This window comes from Natator depressus, chromosome 1, assembly GCF_965152275.1.
Source record: "Natator depressus isolate rNatDep1 chromosome 1, rNatDep2.hap1, whole genome shotgun sequence".
Taxonomy (NCBI): Eukaryota; Metazoa; Chordata; order Testudines; family Cheloniidae; genus Natator; species Natator depressus.
In genome coordinates this window covers 199169915-199188184 of record NC_134234.1, presented here as the reverse complement: position 1 = coordinate 199188184, position 18270 = coordinate 199169915, and the positions used below count along the sequence as shown (strand labels likewise).

The window sequence follows — 18270 nt, the reverse complement described above, 5'->3', positions numbered from 1 at the left end:
CCTAAATTCTCTGTTCTGCCAGGACATAAAAGTGGCCCATCTAGCCCAATATCTTGCCTACAACAGTAGCTGATGTGTGATGCATCAAAGGGTGATGTAAAATGCTTATAAAACACCAATTGTGCCATACTATACCATGAGGGGCAAGGGAAGATTTCTGTCTCCAGCTGCTGATGAGATTATGCTCTGAAGCATGAGGATTGATAGCCCTTGTCACTATTAGGCCAGCTAATATAGCTGCAGATGCTACATTTAATCATATAAACTACGCAGTACAGTTGCGGAACAAGGCCCCCTGGCCTACAGCATTGGGGAAGCAACTGGAGCAGATTCTTCAGGAGCAGGGGGAGGGAGAAATGGAATTGAATGTAGGTGTGTGTATTTAAGAAAGCAAGGTAGGGGGAATCCACTGTGCCTAAGATTCAGTGTGTGTAGGGAAGATCCTGTGTGTGAGAGAGACAGACAGACAGACACACACAGAGCCAACTTGTGTGGGGGGGGGGAGGATCGGGAATGATCCAGTGTTCGTGTGTGTTTGAGAGAGAGAGAGAGTGCTTGTTCATCTTTGAGGATTTCCTCTCATCTGATTGGACCCAGTGAAACTACATGAGGCCTGCCATGGCACCCAGAGAGCAAATAGAATAAGATCAACCAGTGCATCTGGGAATCTTTGGCGCTGTCCATGGTGCTGAACAAATGATAACCCAGCTTTAGCTGCTGGGCGAGAATGGCTGGAGCACAATCTATTGTCTTTGCCCCAGTTACTGATGAACAGCAAGGCATCAGCGTTCTTGTGAGGGGAGGGTCCAGCCACATTTTAGTACAAACTTTACCCTGACAAGAGCAACAAGTTGATCTTTTCCTGTGGACCAACAATTTCCTGATTGGTTTTCTTTCCTGTTCAATCCATTTGGAGGCTAAAGCCAGCGCTTCGGTGGTCCTTTTAGAAATGAGTGCCCTGCACACCGGGGCCTTTTGAGATCATAATGATAGCAAACCTTTTTAGGGGCCACTGTGCTGGCACTAGTGCACTACCCTTCACTTGCTATCCAGAGGCCTTTGAGCCTTGAATCTATTATTTGAACCTTTTTTCTTCACACCTGGAAACTGGGCTTACTCTGGCTGCCTCTGTGTGTGCCCCCTTTACTGCATTGCACATCAAAATGAAGCTCATGCATCTTTCTCTGCATGCCTGTGGGACTGTGTGGATGTGGGGCAATGTGACTCTTGGGAATATTGGATTAAATTGGTACTTTAAATTGCAGGCCTCACTACAGCATGAAAACTCACTTCCTTTTTCCTTCATTCGCGCACCCTCCCTCTTATACATGTACATAATTGCTCACACATGCTCAGACTTTCACACGACTACTATAACTCACATGCATGCAGTTTCTCATAGATACATGCCCTTATGCTTTCATACTCTCACACCCTCTCACCTCCCCCCTCCACACTCATTTGTACACACATTGCCACTCACACTCCTCTTCCCATGCTCACTGTCACATACATACTTTAACATTCACAGTCACACAACAAAGGGTAGGAAAAAATGGTCAGTTTTCACAATGGGGAGAGGTAAATAGTGGTGTTCCCCAAGGTTCTGTTTTGGGAGTTGTGCTGTTGAACATATTCATAAACGATTGGGGAAAAGGGGATGTACAGTGAGATGGCAAAATTTGCAGATGATACAAAATTACTTAAGATAGTTAAGTCCAAAGCTGACTGTGAAGAGTTACAAAGGGATCTCACTAATCTGGGTGACTAGGCAAGAAATTGGCAGATGAAATTCAATGCTGATAAATGCAAAGTAATGCATACTGGAAAACATAATCCCAACTATACATACAAGATGATGGGATCTAAATGAGCTGTTACCAGTCAAGAAAGAGATCTTGGGGTTATTGTGGATAGTTCTCTGAAAACATCCACTCACTGAGGAGCAGCAGTCAAAAAAGCGAACAATGTTTGGAACCGTTAGGAAAGGGATAGATAATAAAACTGAAAATATCATATGCCATTATATGAATCCATGCTATACCCACACCATGAATACTGCGTGCAGATGCGGTCACCCCATCTCAAAAAAGATCCATTGAATTGGAAACGGTGCAGAGAAAGGGGCCCAAAAGGAATAGGACTACACAACAGCTTCCATTGGAGAAGAGAGAAAAAAGACGGGGACTGTTCAGCTTAGAAAAGAGGCAGCTAAGCGGGGGATATGGGGAAAGTGTATAAAACCATGACTGGTGTGGAGAAAGTGAATCAGGAAGTGTTAGTTCCCTGGGGGAAATACCCCTTCACACAAACCATTAATGAAATTAATAGGCAGTGGGTTTAAAGCAATAAGGAAGTATTTCTTCACACAATGCACAGTCAAACTGTGGAGCTAGTTGCCAGGGGATGTTGGGAAGGCCAAAAGTATAACTGGGCTAAAAAAAATTAGATAAGTTTGTGGAGGACAGGTCCATCAGTGCCTATTAGCCAAGATTGTCAGGGACACAACACCATACTTCAGGTGTCCCTAAACCTCTGACTCTAGAAGCTGGGACTGGATGACAGGGAATGGATCACTTGATAAATTGTCCTGTTCTGTTCATTCCCTATGAAGCATCTGGCACCAGCTCCTGGGGGAAGACAAGATACTGGGCTAGATGGACCATTGGTGTGACCCAGTATAGCCATTCTTGTGTTCATATGTGTTCTCTCTCGCACATACACACCTGCATCAACACTCACTTCCTCACCACAAACTTACACACACAGCCCCTCACTCAAACACATACACTTGAGCACTCTTCTGTGCATTTTCTCACACATCCACCCAAACCTTCACACTCACCTCCAAACCGTACTCACCCATACATCTGCTCTCACTTACTTACATATGTGTTTGTTCTCTTGCATTCTCTCTCTCTCTCTCTCTTTCACACACACACACACACACTTGAGGCCTTTTCTGGTTTATCTCGCTCCCTTGTTTGTTCCCTCAAACACACAGCTGCAATCAAGATGTCCAGAACAGAACTGGAGTGCATCAGGGCCATTAACAAAGACAGTAGGAACCTCCCTATTCTGTAACCTCTCTCACACCCTGATAATACAGTCACCCAGGGACTAGTTTGAAGTGTAAAGTCAGCCATGGTTGCCAGTTTGTTGTTTGTATTTAACAGTCGTGTGAGGGAAAGCCCGTCCCAACACAGGGTCTTTTAAATGAAGTGACTTATCAAGTGAGTGACTGTGGCAGGGATCTGAGAGGCAGTAAATTTAGCAGCTCTCACTTCCCCTGACAGCCTGTCATGCACTTGAAACATAAATAGTGGTGGAGACAAATCACCGCTGTTTTCCTATTAAGCTTTGCCCCACTGGCCTCCTGGCTTGCAAGCATCATATCCACCCAGCCTGCTGGCATGCCTCATCTTAGGGATGGATGTGCCTCCCCCATGTCGGCTAAGGGAGAAGAAGGAAGGGAATTATTGTGCTGTTATTTCCTCAAGTGTCCTTGGTCTCTTGGAACTTTTCATGAGATGATGGATTTCTACCCCAGAGCTGTTGCCTCCTGGCCCCTCCTTCCTCTCAACAAAGTTGGGAGAAGCAGGATCTTTTCCCTTCTCATTTATACATGCTAGCCTTAACTTCTTCCCCAGCTCCCACTGTCATGCCCCGCCAGGTCACATTAAAGGACTATACCAACCATCCACTTTAATAAAGGAATTAAGAAGAGATTTTCAAACACACCTAAGTGATTTAAGAACATAAATCTTATTGAAAGTCATCAGAACTTGTGATCCTAAGTCACGTAGATGCTCTTGAAAATCCCACTCTAAAGCCCTAACTGTTATTTAACTGCTTAATAAAATGTGTCTCCGGAGTTTTTGTTAACCCTTAGAGCAGTGAGCCTGGGACCCCTCCCCATTAGAGTTCGTTACTGAGGCAGTGGGGACAAGCAGACTAACCCCATTCCTCTTCTTCCCCTTTCCCAGATCTCTCATTAGTTCTGATCCCTCCTCCCCACTCCTCAAGGAAAATGAAATCATACCAAGCATGAATAGAGACTGATCTGTGCTGGCCAATTTTGTGCCACTGGTATATTAGCACTAGCAAAACTTCCACTGCTACACCAGGAAAAAAATATAACAAAACTCCCAACTCCCATAGGAACTTCATAACGAGGACAACAGTTTCTTCTAAACTGATTTTTAACAGGTTCTCAGGCCAGTTCCATTGTGCTGTCTTGAGCTCCTGTATCCACATGATAACTAGCTCATGCCAGAACAAATTGCTTGTCTTCTCAGTAGAGACACCTGCTTGTTCCAGGTGAAACTTCTGGGCTCACCTGACTGAGTGATTTTCATTGTTTCCCTTCTCTTTTATCTCTCCCTAAACGTCTTCATTTTCTTCTGCCTCTCTCTCCTCTTCTTCTTTGTTTTTTTTTAATTTATTTTCCTCTCTTCCTCAGCCTTCTAGTCTGGTCTGCATCCCCTTTCTGGTTTTGATTTGCCCCTCTCAAGTCCCTTAATATCTTCTCTCGCTTTTTATTTCCTTCTACATCCTTTTGCTCTTTCGCTTTCAGAAATACTCTTTTCTTCCCTCACCTCTTCTTGCTGATACATTCTGTATTTGTGTGTCTGTCTATGTCTCCATGCCACACACTTTTTCTTCTGTGCTCTCACTTGTCCTCCCTTTCTAATACATTTCCTCACTGGCTACTCCTCTTTCTCTGCCCTTCAGGAAAGTCTCGTCACTGTCCCCATGGCCCTGATTTTCAGAAGTGCTGAGAACTCCACTTGAAGTCAATGGGAAGAACATGTGCTCAGTACCACTCAAAATCAGGACCTCTTGTTCTTCAATGTTTGTCTTCCCTCTACTATTCTTCAAGAAACAAGCTGCCACACCCAGCCTGCAAGAAACCCTTATGTTATTAACTTGCCAAGTGGGGTTATTTTAAAGGACCTCAACTCAAAACATCCCATTTGCTGCTTAAAGGACATGTTCCCCCTTGACAAGCAGTGCAAGGCAAATTTAGAAGCTGCTTTGTTCTTTGAAAATAAAAGGATTCTAAGAGCAGTGGAATTAATCACACTTGACCACATGAAAATGGTCTGTCTAGACCTCTATCACATCTCCAGCACTGACCAGTACCAGATGCAGGGGAAGATGTCTGACCCCATATTGGACATAACTGAGAAATATTGCACCATAGATTTTGGTCAGTGGAAATACAGACAAAAGCAGCATTCAGGAAGTTAATCTTTCCACACAAATACCCCATAAATATCACCACCATGCCACACAACAAGTTGACAAATTTGTGAGAGGCAACCATAGCTGAGGGATAGCTTGACCATACTACCACTGTTTAAAACTAGAGCTTTGCAAAAGGTCCATAGCAAGAGCTGAAGCAAAATGGAAATCTCAGGGCTTCTGGTTTCTGATGTGAACTCAATATTCAGACCAGCTTACCTGAAAATAGGGAAGAGCCCACTTCCCCTGTCCACTTGCCCTATGTAGGAGTGCAACCCCATAATTCCTCTTCTGGGACAAATCACGTTGGCTTCCTTCAATCTTCACTGTGCCCTATGCCTTCCCAGAGCTGCATATCCCAGAGCCTTGTTCGGTAGGGAAGAACATGCCTTTAAACTACAAAGTGACAGTAGAGTGAGTGCTTTGTCTAGAATGGGACTACTCAGAGGGAAAGGAGTGTATGAGGTCAAGCGAGAGTGACTGAGCTGACAGAGTCACCAGGGAGCGAAATGGCCAGCTTGGTTGTTATATTTTAATTGCCTTTCAAAGGCTTCACCATCATGCAACAAACCCCTGTTCCCCAAGCAGTCTCAGATTCTCTTACCTTCTCTGCGTAACATTGGTAGCAAACACCAGTTGATTTTTTTTCTATTCCTACTGCAGAAGGCGACCGCTGGTCCTTCCCCTCCTCCTGGGTGGGGGTGTCACTAACGAGAGGGAGAGGGTACCTCTCCCTACAGAGCTGATCACACCACAAAGAGAGAAATGTGCTCCATTCAACCCAGCTAATCATCCCCACCCTCAGGCAGGTGGGAAAAGCTCTAGGATCCTTTGTCAGACCTGCAAGTTTTTAACCTCCTTTTCTGTTGCTGCTCCAAAGGGAGCCTCTGAGCCCCAAGGAACTTCCCAACTTCCCCCTTCTTATCTCCCACCCTTTACCACAAAGGCCTTCTGCTGCCATGATAATCCTTGTGACTCATGAGGGCTCCCACGCATCAGGTTAAAGTACCCCCCTACACAAAAAGGAACCAGAGCACACAAATTTGGGGGTGTGCTGAAAGCATGAAGTTTTGTGTTGATGTCATGAGGCTCGTGTCGTGATGCCGACATTTCCCTTGCGGCATTGCGAGGTTGTGATGTTTGGTGGTGATGCTAGGATGAAACGTGTGTTGCTTCAGGTAATGTTTGGAGGGCCCAATGTCGGGGTGTTTATGGTGTGACACAGTGCCATTTGTGTGACACACTGACTGGGGCACATGGCATTTCTTCCCTCCGCTGGCTGGAATGCCAGACCTGCGCAGGTGTGTGTGTGACTATAGTTCTCTGTAGAGGATATTTGAAGATCTGAAAAAAGAGAGGCTGGTTATTCGGAGAAGCTGTGAGTCCTCCTGCTGCTACATCAGGAGATAGGGGCCAATGTGTTCTGAAATAAAGAGGCTATAATTCTCTGTAGCTATATGTCTGGTACTCAGCTGGCAGTGGATGTTCTCCACAGCTGCAGAGTTATGAGTTGGTGTGGGACAGACTGAAGCTTGCCATGTCGTCTGACACCAAAGGACACTGTGCTTCTCTGAGAGTTCAGAATTTCAATTCAGCCTGGGACACAGATGCCAGGGAAGCCCCAGAATGTAGTGAATATTGATTGGCATCATAGCAAAGGAATTACTCAGTCCTACCAACCTTCGGCAGCAGCTAGAAGGGGTAGTGCCTGTTGTGTCCATCCACCAAAGACTTTGGAGCACTGCTGGGTGCGTTTATTACCTGGGTACACATAAGGGGGCTATCTCACAAGGTATTGTTATATTAGCAAGCAGTCTGAGTCCAGTCAGATATGTCTGACACCCTTGTCCTGTTGAAGTTCAACTCCAGCTGGTACACTAACTGGTCGCACTCATTGAGTCCTGCTTCTCCTGTGCATCATGTCATCACAGCTAATCCCAATGGCGAGTGGACAAGACATTATATAATTCAGTCTGGGACTGTCACTTTCAGCCAAGAGCGTTCTGCTTAATGCAAGGTGTGTGGGCAGGGGAGAGCATCTCTAGAGAGAACTCCAGGCATTCTTAACCCGGGCCAAGCCAGAAAATGTCTCAGTCAAGGCCAGCTGACTCTGTGGCTGCACAAAAGGAAATGAGATGAATGATAAATTAGGTCCCTGTGAACACCAGGGGAAACCATGCCAGGGTCTTTCCTCCTGGTTTGGCTCATCCTCATTCACAAAGCCAGAGCCAGGCCTGAGTCTTCACTGGCACCATGCTAGCCTCTGGTTTTTGTGTAGTAACTACAGACCTAGGGGCATTGGAGGCATGAGGCCAACTTACACAGTAAGCAATGAGGCACAACAGAGTATGTAAACAGGGTGATTATTTCCACAGTACATTTGACCCTTCTGTTCCTATCCCTACGGCAGTTGATACTTCACTGCTCCCTTTGCACAAAGGAGCTCTCTGTATCTCTGTACTGTACTGTATCTCTCTGTCACTCTCCACTTCCGTCCATCTTACTCACTGTCGCTGTACATCTCGCTCTTTCTCAGCAATCTCTCTACATTTTTCTCACTGTCTTTGAACATCTCACTTTCCAAATCTTGCTCTTTGTCTACATTTCTTTCTCCCAGCTTCTCTTCATCTTCCCCTTTCCCCTTCTCATCTCCATCCTTTGCTCTCCTCTCTCTCTCTTTTTCTCTCCCATTCTTCCAGTTTCCTCACTTTCCCTACCTCCCATGCCATGGTAACTTTCTATCTTCCCTTGTCTCAGTAGCATTGCAGCACAGACTGTGCCTTTACTCCTACACCATCTGCCACTCTCCACTGATCTTTTTACCAAAAACAAGTCTCTTCAGTTAGGGGACAGATAAAAATGCCAACCTCAGAGGAATCTGCAGTGGGTTAGGAGGTGAAGGCTGATAAACAAAAGCTTCAAAGTTTCAAATAAAAAAAAATCCCAGCTGGAGGTAAAACAAGAAAACAATGTCAAAGGCTCCCTTAGCTATTTTTGTTTTTCAGAAGTATGTTCCTGGGGAATGTAAGGTGCAGAGGGGGGAAGGGAGTTAGGTGAGTGAGACCTTAGACAATAAATGAAAAGTGCAGAGAGAAAAGAAACCTCAGTTCAGCATTGGAAGTCGCCACAAAAATCTTCAAATGGCATCTTTTGACGTGAAGTCTTTTTATCCTCTCTGCATCTTGTTTTAGATAGAAGATGCCCAACATCGTCCCAGAGTCCCTTCCGCTCTCCATGCCTCACAACTACAAAAGGGGTTTGAAGAAAATAAACAAAGCAGCAGGGTTCCTGTTACATTTCTCTGTACCCAAAATGCAAACAGATACTTTCAGCAAGAATGATCTTTATTTTAGTTTAAGAAAACAATACTACAAAAGAACCAAAGTCAAGTCTGGCTGAGAGAGAGCACAGTGTATGTTCCTTCTCTTGTATAGTCTGCATTGAACAGAATACAAAACGTCTGCTTAGTCTTAGAAACTTGAGGGTCCAGTACATGGTAAACCAAGGCATACCTGTTACAGTACACAGCTAAACATGACCCCATTTCCAATGTTGTCTGAATACTCTGTATATTTATAGAATGTGTATGTACACACGTATGTGTGTGAGGGGGGGCAGGAATTTGTGAAATGACTGGTGAAGTGTGTGGAAAGGAAGAGAAGCTTTTGTGTTGCATAAGTAGGATATGTGCATGTGAATATATGTAAGTGTATGGGGGGTGGCAGTGGGGGGTGGAAGAGTGGATATATGAATGTGGGGGATGTGTGAATATATATATATATATATATTTGTGCTTCTGTGTATTTAAATAGGCTTAAGAGGGGAGGTGTGAGGGTCAGAAGATGTGTGTGTTGGCATGAAGAGTGTGAGTGTGCTTCTGAGTGCAGGATTGTACACAGTTTTGGTGTGCGTGCATGTGTGCCCTCACAAGTGTGGTGGTGGTGTTTGTAAGCAGACTATTGTTGTGTAAACTGGGGTTTTTTTCAGCTGCTCTACCAGGTGTGGCTAGCAAGCAAAGGGAGAGCAGACCTGGCTGAGGCGAGAGTACTTTCAAAGGCTTCCATGGTCACACATCAAAGCTATCTGCAGCACATACCTGTGCAGAAGGGCCTCCACCAGCTCCCAGCTACTTCAGGCACCTGGCCCTCTCCGATTCTTTCACCATTGGTTTGATTGTTAAGCCTGATGGCCCCCTACTCTCTCTCTCTCTCTCCAGTCTCCAGAATAGGAAGCCTTATCCTGGGGCTGGCCAAAAGGAGGGGCTCCTGTTCCAGATTTATGAGGACAGATTAAAAGTGTGACAACATATGTACAGCTTGGCTAGGCAGTGTCCAAGGGGGCTGTGAGAAGAAACCAGCTACCTGTGAATTTCTGAGGAGGACAGTAATCCCCAAGGGGAGAAGAGTTGCTTAGGATCAGACAAGGCAATGTAACTAGGGCTTATGGGATGGCAGGAGTAAACCTTGTTTGTCTTTGGAATAGCCGCCCCAAGGGAAGTGGTGGAAACCCTGTCACTGGGAACATTTAAACCTGAAACAGTCAAAAATCTGGTGTGAGATGGGTGAGTTTTGCCATTGACTTTAATGGGGCCGTGATTTCACTCCTTAGAGAATACGCTGCAGGGAACCCTCTTGTCCTGATGAGAGTGGACTAGATTCCTGTGAGCAGGTGTCATTTCCACCATTCTCCTAACACAGCACACACATTAGTAAACCACACCACTGGACAGTGTCCACACTTACCCCCTTCCTGTAGTCTTAACATGGACTGTAACAAACTTAAACATCCTGCCAGTGCTTGCTCCTGAGCTTCCTCTGGGAAACCTGGCAAAATATTTTCTCTTCCGGAATATTTTTCAGAGCCCCAAGGACATGTTGATTCTAGCAGGCAGGTTTAGCAGCACCCAGAGAGGCGGCAACTCTGTCAGGGGCTAGGAAGTCTTCCCCCAACTGTCCCTTCAGTTTGGTGGCAGCATTTTGACAAGCACCTGCTCAGTGCCTCCTCCAGCACCTTGTATGAAAAGTGGGTCCAACCCATTATGCTAACAAAATGAGATCAGAGCAACTGTGCCCTGGCAAATTATTTTTTAATCTTTGGTTTATTAAGATTTGCTGTGGTGGCAGATTAACATCCCCTGCTCAGCATCTAGTAATTGGGAGCTGCCAGTGCTATGATAAATGGAGTGCATTCTGACATTAGATGGGATTTTCAGGAGCACCTTAGCATTGGCCTAACACTGCTCCCATTGAAGTCAACGGTAAAGTTTCCATTCATGTCAATGGGAGCAGACTTAGGTCAATGGTGAGCACTTGTGAAAATCCCACCCGAAGGGCCTAGCCACTGGAATCTTGTTCCTAACTTCTTTACTTGTGGACTATTGGGAACGGTGAGCAGTGTCCCGGTGACTCCTGCAGTGCGTTAGGGTGGACCATATTCCCTCTTTGTCTAATAGTGTACACTATCCTGTCAAGGTTCCTTCCCCACTCTGAACTCTAGGGTACAGATGTGGGGACCTGCATGCAAGACCCCCTAAGCTTATTCTTACCAGCTTAGGTTAAAAACTTCCCCAAGGTACATACTTTGCCTTGTCCTTGAACCGTATGCTGCCACCACCAAGCGTTTTAAACAAAGAACAGGGAAAGAGATGACTTAGAGACGTCTTCCCCCAAAATATCCCCCCAAGCCATATACCCCCTTTCCTGGGGAAGGCTTGATAAGAATCCTCACCAATTTGTACAGGTGAACACAGACCAAACCCTTGGATCTTAAGAACAATGGAAAATCAATCAGGTTCTTAAAAGAAGAATTTTAATTAAAGAAAAGGTAAAAGAATCACCTCTTTAAAATCAGGATGGTAAACACCTTACAGGGTAATCAGATTCAAAACATAGAGAATCCCTCTAGGCAAAACCTTAAGTTACAAAAAGACACAAAAACAGGAATATACATTCCATCCAGCACAGCTTATTTTACCAGCCATTACACAAAAGAAAATCTAATGCATTTCTAGCTAGATTACTTACTAACTTTACAGGAGTTGGAAGGCTGCATTCCTGATCTGTTCACAGCAAAAGCATCACACAGACAGACCAACCCTTTGTTCCCCCCCCATCCAGATTTGAAAGTATCTTGTCCTCTCATTGGTCATTTTGGGTCAGTTGCCAGCTAGGTTACCTTAGCTTCTTAACCCTTTACAGGTGAAAGGGTTGTGCCTCTGGCCAGGAGGGATTTTATAGCACTGTATACAGAAAGGTGGTTACCCTTCCCTTTATATTTATGACACGCCCCCCAAATCACAGATAGGGTGAAACACTGGCTGTGATTTCTTCCTGGAGCTCTAGGGGAAAACAGAGTTAATAAGACACATGTATCTCTAAATATACTACTAACTGTATAAAGACTAACAATATTTTCCACATCTTAAGGACTATTTGGACCAGTTGATTCTGGGAAACTTTCACGGGAGAGTGCATCAGCCACTTTGTTAGAAGCTCCTGAGATGAGTTGGATGTCGAAATCAAAATCTTGGAGAGCTAAACTCCACCAAAGAAGTTTTTTGTTATTTCCCTTGGTGGTATGAAGCCACTGTAGTGCAGCATGGTCAGTTTGCAGGTGGAAACGCCATCCCCAAACGTATGGGCGTAGCTTTTCCAGAGCGTAGACAATGGCGTAACATTCCTTTTCACTGATTGACCAGTGGCTTTCCCTCTCAGACAGCTTCTTGCTGAGAAACACGACAGGATGGAACTCTTGATTCAGTACTTCCTGCATTAAGACTGCTCCCACACCACGCTCAGACGCATCTGTGGTTACTAGGAACTGTTTGTCAAAGTCTGGGGCCCTTAGCACAGGGTCAGACATGAGTGTCGCTTTAAGCTGGTTAAAGGCCTTCTGACACTCCTCAGTCCACTGAACTGCATTTGGTTGTTTCTTTTTGGTTAGGTCTGTCAGTGGGGCAGCGATTTGGCTGTATTGCGGTACAAATCGCTTGTAATATCCGGCCAAGGCTAAGAAGGATTGGACCTGTTTCTTTGACTTTGGGACAGGCCACTTTTGGATAGCATTCGCTTTGGCCTGTAAGGGGTTGATAGTTCCTTGACCCACCTGGTGTCCAAGGTAAGTCACTCTGTTTAGGCCTGTTTGACACTTCCTAGCCTTAACAGTTAGTCCTGCCTCCCTTACGTGCTCAAAGACTTTTTGTAGATGTTCCAGGTGTTCTGCCCAGGAATCCGGAAATATGGCCACATCGTCAAGGTAGACGACTGCATATTCTCCCAATTCCGCTAGGAGACCATCTACAAGTTTTTGGAAGGTGGCAGGTGCATTCCGCAGCCCGAAAGGGAGCGCATTAAATTCATACAGCCCGACATGTGTGATGAAGGCTGACATTTCCTTGGTGGTTTCATCTAGCGGTACCTGCCAGTACCCCTTGGTTAAGTCTAAGGTAGAGATGAACTGGGCCCGTCTCAGTTTCTCCAGTAGTTCATCTGTGCGTGGCATTGTATAGTTGTCTGGGCGAGTTACAGCATTTAGCTTTCGGTAGTCCATGCAAAAACATATCTCCCCATCTGGGTTGGGAACTGGAACCACTGGAGATGCCCATGCACTGCCAGAGGGGTGGATTACACCCATCTGTAGCATATCCTGGATCTCCCGTTCTATAGCAGTTTTGGCTTGAGGAGACACCCGGTAAGGTTGGGCTCTAATTGGGTGAGCATTACCTTTGTCAATGGAGTGGTTTGCCTGTTCAGTCAGTCCTGGGGTGGCTGAGAACATCGGCGCATAGCTAGTGCACAGCTCCTTGATCTGCTGTCGCTGCATGCGCCCAAGGGTCATGGAGAGGCTCGCCTCTTCCACACCACCAGCACTTTTCCCTTCGTAGTAGGCACCTTCAGGCCACTCAGCGTCATCTCCTCCCTGGGCTGTAAACTGACAAACCTTTAATTCTCTGGAATAAAAGGGCTTTAGAGAATTAATATGGTACACCTTAGGCTTTCGGTTGGAGGTGGGGAATGCTATGAGATAATTAACAGCTCCCAGGTGCTCTTGTACCGTGAATGGCCCTTCCCACGACGCTTCCATTTTATGGGCCTGGAACACCTTTAAGACCATGACCTGGTCCCCTACTTTGAAGGAACGCTCTCTGGCATGTTTATCATACCAGGCTTTTTGCTCTTTTTGAGCATCCTTTAGGTTTTCTTTAGCAGGGGCTAAAGAGGTTCGGAAGCTGTTTTGTAGGTTGGTTACAAAGTCCAGAATATTAGTTCCTGGAGAAGGTGTAAACCCCTCCCATTACTGCTTCACCAACTGTAATGGCCCCTTAACCTCGTGGCCATATACAAGTTCAAATGGTGAAAACCCTAAACTGAGATGGGGTACAGCTCTGTAGGCAAAGAACAACTGCTGCAATGCTAGGTCCCAACCATTGGAGTGCTCATTTATGAATTTACGTATCATGGCCCCCAAAGTTCCATTAAACTTCTCCACCAGGCCATTTGTTTGATGATGGTAAGGGGTGGCAACCAAGTGATTCACCCCATGAGCTTCCCAAAGGCTTTCCATAGTTCCTGCCAAAAAATTAGTTCTTGCATCTGTAAGGATGTTGGAGGGCCAACCTACCCTGGCAAAAATGTCTGCTAGTGCCTGGCACACACTTTTAGCCCTAGTGCTGCTTAGAGCTACTGCTTCTGGCTATCGGGTGGCAAAATCCATGAAAGTCAGTATGTACTGCTTTCCTCTGGGTGTCTTTTTTGGAAAAGGACTTAGAATATTCACAGCTACTCACTGAAATGGAACCTTAATGATGGGGAGTGGCCGGAGAGGGGCTTTGGTCCGGTCTTGGGGTTTTTCCACCCTTTGGCACACCTCACAAGACCGGACATAGATAGAAACATCCTTGCCCATTCCCTCCCAGTGAAACGACTTTTCCAAATGGTCTTTGGTTCTGTTCACCCCAGCACGGCCACTAGGATGATTGTGGACTGAGCTTAATAGCTTTACTCGGTACTTAGTTGGAATGACCAATTGTCTCTGCGGATCCCAGTCTTCCTGGTGTCCACCAGAAAAAGTTTCCTTGTATAAAAGTCCTCTTTCTACAACAAACCTAGATCAATTAGAAGAGTTGAGAGGAAGTGGGTTGCTCCGTGCTGCCGTCCAAGCTCTCTGGAGGCTTTCTTCTGCTTCCTGTTCTGTCTGGAACTGTTCCCTTGATGCTGGAGACATCAGTTCGTCATTGGATTGTGGACCTGGGCTTGGTCCCTCTGGAAGCAATTCAGGTGATGGGGTTGTTTCCGTTGACTGTGAACCGCTCTCCGCTGGTGCACTATGTTGGGGTTCAGGCTCCAGCTGAGCCTCTTGTGTAGGGTTATCTGCTGCTGCCAGTGCAGGTTCAGTGGGGCCCTCTGGTGTTGGGGTTGCAAGTACTGGATTAAGTGCTGGTAATGGGTCTGGTGCTGGTTGTTCCGCCGGTTCTGGTTCTGGGACTGGCTCTGTCTGGATCTCTGGGACTGGATCCACTACTGATGTTGCAGACATTGGCATGGGGTCCGGTTCCATCACCTCTGACTGGGTCCTGGTAGAAGTTTCTGGAATAGAGCTAGGTGTGACAGCTTGCTTAGTCTGGCTGCGGGTGACCATTCCCACCCTCTTGGCTAGCTTCACATGATTGGCCAAGTCCTCTCCCAACAGCATGAGGATCGGATAATCAAAAGTCCATGTTCCTGACCAGCCCTTGTACTGGACTGGCAACTTGGCTGTAGGCAAGTCAAAAGAGTTTGACTTGAAGGGTTGAATCGTCACTTGGACCTCTGGGTCGATTAAATTGAGGTCCACTAAGGAAGCATGGATAGCCGACACTTGTGCTCCGGTGTCCCTCCACGCTGTGACCTTCTTCCCGCCCACACTCACAGTTTCCCTCCGCTCTGAGGGTATCTGGGAGGTATCTGGGCCTGAGGACCTCTGGTGTGATTCCGGTGCAATGAACTGTAATCTGTTGGGGTTCTTGGGGCAGTTGGCCTTTACATGCCCCAGCTCGTTACATTTAAAACATCATCCAGCTGACAGGTCACTGGGGCGAGGTGGGTTGCTGGAGAATGGTGTGGCGGGATGATAAAGTGTCTGGAATGTTCCTTGGTGTGTAGTTGGGGCCTTGGGCTGCCCCCAGTAGTAGGGTGTGGTCTGAGGGTGTCCCTTCTGGTATCCACTCCAACTGCGACCAGAATTGTTCCTCTCTCCTGCCTCCATCCGTTTTGTTCCAGGTTGACGCACCTCTCTGGTGTTCTGGGATTGCTCGTATTGATCAGTATAAGAAGCCAGACTTTCTGCTGAGTCCATTTTCCTATCCCATAAACACTGTTTTATATCCTCCTTGGACATATTCAGGTATTGCTCCTGAGTCATCAAATCACACATTCCTTCAATGCTAGTTAAACCCCTTCCTTTGAACCATTTATCTAACAGATCCTTCATCTGGTTTATATAAGCCACATTACTTAGTCCAGGTCCTCTCTTCAGGGCTCTTAATTTTACTCTGTAAGTTTCAGGTGTAACTTGAAATTGCTTTAAAATCAAATCCTTGAATTTATTATAGTCAGAAGCCTCCTCAATAGGCATCTTATTGAATATGTCCAGAGCTCTTCCAGTCAATTTTGTGACCAATGTGGTCATCTTGTGAGCTTCAGGAATTTGATGGAGTGTGCACAGTCTCTCAAAGGTGAGAAAATATTCAGCAATATCACTGGATTCATCATACTGTGGACATAGTCGCTCCCATTTGTGGATTGTTGGGGAAGGATTGTTAGGGTTATTCGGTATATTCTGCTGAGCCTTTGCCTTCTCATCTCCAATGCATGCTTCCTCTCTTTTTCCCTCTTCTCCTTTTCTTTTTCCTCCATTTCTCTCCTGTGGGCAGCCTCCATTTCTTTTTCTTTTGCCTCCATTTCCATCTTTCTGAGTTCTACCCGTCTTTCATGTTCCTTTTGTTTTTCCTCAGCTTCAAAGCTGGCTAATTCCAACTGCTGTTGAACAGTGCAGTCTGTCATCCTAACCTCTCTGTTTTTAACTAATTTTACACCCGAGAGTTAGAAAGAAAACAGGTCAGGTGCCAGCGAGGTTAGCTGAGCTTCTTAACCCTTTACAGGTGAAAGGGTTTTGCCTCTGGCCAGGAGGAATTTTATAGCACTATATACAGAAAGCTGGTTACCCTTCCCTTTATATTTATGACACACCTCCACAAAAGCAGGTCATGCAGCAGAGCACTAGCTCTTTCTGCATCCATGCTAGTAGGTCCTGAAAATAAAATGCAGACTTACACAAAAGCAGATAATGGTTTGGGAAACAGTGGTTAGATTCAAATTCATTGGAAATCTGGGAGCATTTGGATCTGGGTTTTGGGTCTGAATAGAAGAGGAAAGCTTATCCACTGCGGAAGAGTTCATTCACCCGTGTGTGGAGTGGCTGCTCCCCTTTGAATACCGAGTTGCCCTGTCTGTGGATGATTTTACACATTGGGGGATTTTGACGAGTGCAAGAAAAAGAAGAACTAGGAGTGGTAGTGCAAGATAGAGAATCCTGAGCAGAGATTTATCAGTCCCCAAAGTCCCTATCCCTGACGCAAAGCAAAGAGAATCTGGCTGGCGCCCTGTGTTCATCCTCCATTGTGTTTGGCTAATCTGACCTGGCTAACTTGCTTTGGCTAATACGCTACAGGAAACATATGCCTGTGCTCTGGGATAGTTCTGCCACTCTAGGGAATATCACTGGAACTGGAACCCCTGAGAGTGGGCCTAGCTACTGCTGCCACTCCGGACTTTGTGAGCCAGGGACTAATGCCCAGTCCACACAGACAGTGTTTGAAGCATATCCAGGAAGTCAGGGATGGAGTTTCAGAGGAGCTGCCCACCCACAGATGGGGTCAGACTTTGAAAAGAGCTCAAATGCCATTCAGCCACTTCAATGAAAAGGCCAGATTTTCAAAAGATCTCAGCCCTCATTAGCCCCCATTGACAACAACGATATCTTCTGGGCACTGAGCTATTCTGAACATCTGACCAGTATGATTTAAAAGTGAGATTAGAATTGGATTTTTTGTTTTTGGCTTGGGTTTGTTTGCCTGTGCTATCCCGTTTGCAAACATTGCTGCAGCCATGCTCCAGAGCAGTGTTTGTACCCTGTTAAGACAGGAAAATACTCTCCCATCATGGTTTTGCCCAACATTGCTCACAATCCTTCTAGGGAGAGTCCAAGCTTGGGTTCCAGAGTGATAGTGTAGATACGATACGGATCAGATAGTGATAGTGATAGATACGATACGGATAGTCTTAAATCCTAACACTGTACACTTCTATTGCACCTCCATCCAAGGATCTCAATGTGCTTTCCATAGGTTGACCTCACAACCTTCCTTGGAGGGGGTATTATTAGCCACAGTTTGCAGATGGAGAAACTGAAGAATGGAGAGCTAGGGTTTGCAGTGATTATTGGTCTCTGTGGCTCATTTTTACTTTCCAAAAGCTGGTACTTCTCAATGTGGAGGTGTTTCCAGGAAACTTAGTCTTGTCAAGGGTGGTTTGGCTTGGAGGTTTGCGTTTTCAGAGACAGAAAACAATTCCACAACTTTTCATGGTCAGGGGGCTACAATATGTCCCAATTTATGACGGTCATAACTACCATAGAGCCAATTATAATCTGTCTGCCCTCCCTGGGTTTTCAAATACCTAGTCATTAAACTAATTTTGTCCTCACAAGTTGGAGATTTTGCTTCTACGAATGTGTCTGATTCTGGCCACAAGGCTCAGTTTGGGCCAGTTTGTGGTGTTTGGCATTTGGCACTCCTTTCGCCCATCCTTTTGGTTCTCTAGAATCTAAGCTTTCATTTAAAAAAAAAGTCTGTAACTGCTGTGGTTGCTGAGATAGCCTCTAAGTAGCTCCCATCTGTCATTGTTTCATGGATACTTGTGCCATGATCATTCACAGGTTACAACCAAAGAGAGGGCTGCTAAAGTCGACATACCTAACAACATCCTG

The 18270-nt window shown here is 45.8% G+C and overlaps 1 protein-coding gene across 4 annotated transcripts in view; it reads left to right on the top strand.

The window, feature by feature from the left end:
- Window positions 1–18270, top strand: part of LSAMP (limbic system associated membrane protein) — a 1331794-nt gene that overhangs the window by 1259867 nt on the left and 53657 nt on the right. The gene's annotated exons all lie outside the window — the stretch shown is intronic.